Source organism: Apteryx rowi, unplaced genomic scaffold (assembly GCF_003343035.1).
Source record: "Apteryx rowi isolate R43461 unplaced genomic scaffold, aptRow1 scaffold_207, whole genome shotgun sequence".
Taxonomy (NCBI): domain Eukaryota; kingdom Metazoa; phylum Chordata; class Aves; order Apterygiformes; family Apterygidae; genus Apteryx; species Apteryx rowi.
The window spans coordinates 1,093,081-1,094,585 of record NW_020448386.1 but is presented as its reverse complement, the minus strand read 5'-3'; positions in this window follow the sequence as shown (position 1 = coordinate 1,094,585).

Below are 1,505 nucleotides of genomic sequence, written 5' to 3'. Positions count from 1 at the left end.
TTTTCACCCAGGGTAGTATCTCTAAAGCCTGTCTGATGAGATTTCAGGCTCTTCTTACAGGCATGAAAAGTGGATAAATGCCATTGTTTTTCAGAGAAGTTATCTTAATTCACTTGTGGTTCAATCATTAAAAAAAAAAAAAAACAGGAATGTAGTAGTGCCTAAAAAAATGAGAATGCATCTAAGAGGATCTCACTTGGGAGAAAGAATTTTTTGTTTGTTTGAAAGCTTGAAACCAGACAATTCCACTGATCTCTGTGTTATAGCTCCAGTTAAATTCAGTTTAAGTCATGCAAATCTGAGCAATTAGCAGGTGAGCTAACTGGAGACCAAATCTTTGTGGGTTAATGGAGAAATAAGTAACAGGAAGACTATTATGAAGATTAGGGTTTAGTATCTAAATCAGAAATTTGCATGGAAATTAAAAAAAAGGCACAAAAAACTGCTGAATGAAAATAGCACTGAAAAGCTATTTTTGCAGATGAAAGTGTGATCATACAATGAAAATGCTTAAGCATCTTTAATGAACAACTCCTATTTAGACACTGTGTTTTTTCTTGAGGCTCAAGGACATTCTTTAAGGCAGGCAGACACTGTAACCCAAAATGTTAAGATCAGCAAGACATGAATACAGCACTTTTGAATATATTGTTCTACTTTAGGATGTCTTGAGCCAGCCAGTTGATGCAGAGAAGATGAAGGATGCATCCAGAAGGAAGTTATTGAGCTGGTAGCCTTAGAAATCATGGCATTATAGAGATGAGAACTGGAGCCCTTTGTTCACATGAAAGAGTGGATGGCTGAAACTTGTTCAGGTCCCCAAAGCTCTTTACATCTCACTGTGAGAAAGTTATTCTGAGAATAGAACCATCTCTTTTCCAGAAAATACTTTGAGTTTTCTAAAGGCAAGAAACTCTTGCTACAATCATCTGTCCAAACGCAAAAATCATCAATGAGAATTATAGCATGCTCCTTAATTCAGAAAGTACGTTACATATAACTAATGCATCATAAGATTAATCCCATTATATGTCTTATATCATGCATCAGTTAAAAGCAACAAAGCCTCCATTGCCAGATGGTTTAGATGAGTCCTGATACATGAATTAACTGATCTCAGTGAGTTCTTCAAGCATCAGTGTAGTCTCAATGAAAGCAATAAGACCATTTCTCTTTATTTCTATGGCTCAAATCCTTTGTGCATATATAAAATCTTAACGTAAAAAAAAAGTGTTAATTCAGGAAAAAAAATCCCAATTTGTTCCATGATATCATTCTTCAGAAAAGGTAGAACTTCATGAAAAAAGGAGTTTCATGTGCTTTATAAAGAGATTTGCCTATACCATAGGTATGCTTCTCATTGAATATTCAGAACTGGACATATATGCACCAGTGAATTCCCCCTTGGTAGAAAGGTTCTGTCTATTAAATAATTCATTTGAAGGACAAACCCCCAGATTTTTCAAGGGTTCTGCAATAAAAATTCTGTCCTTACAATCAGCGGG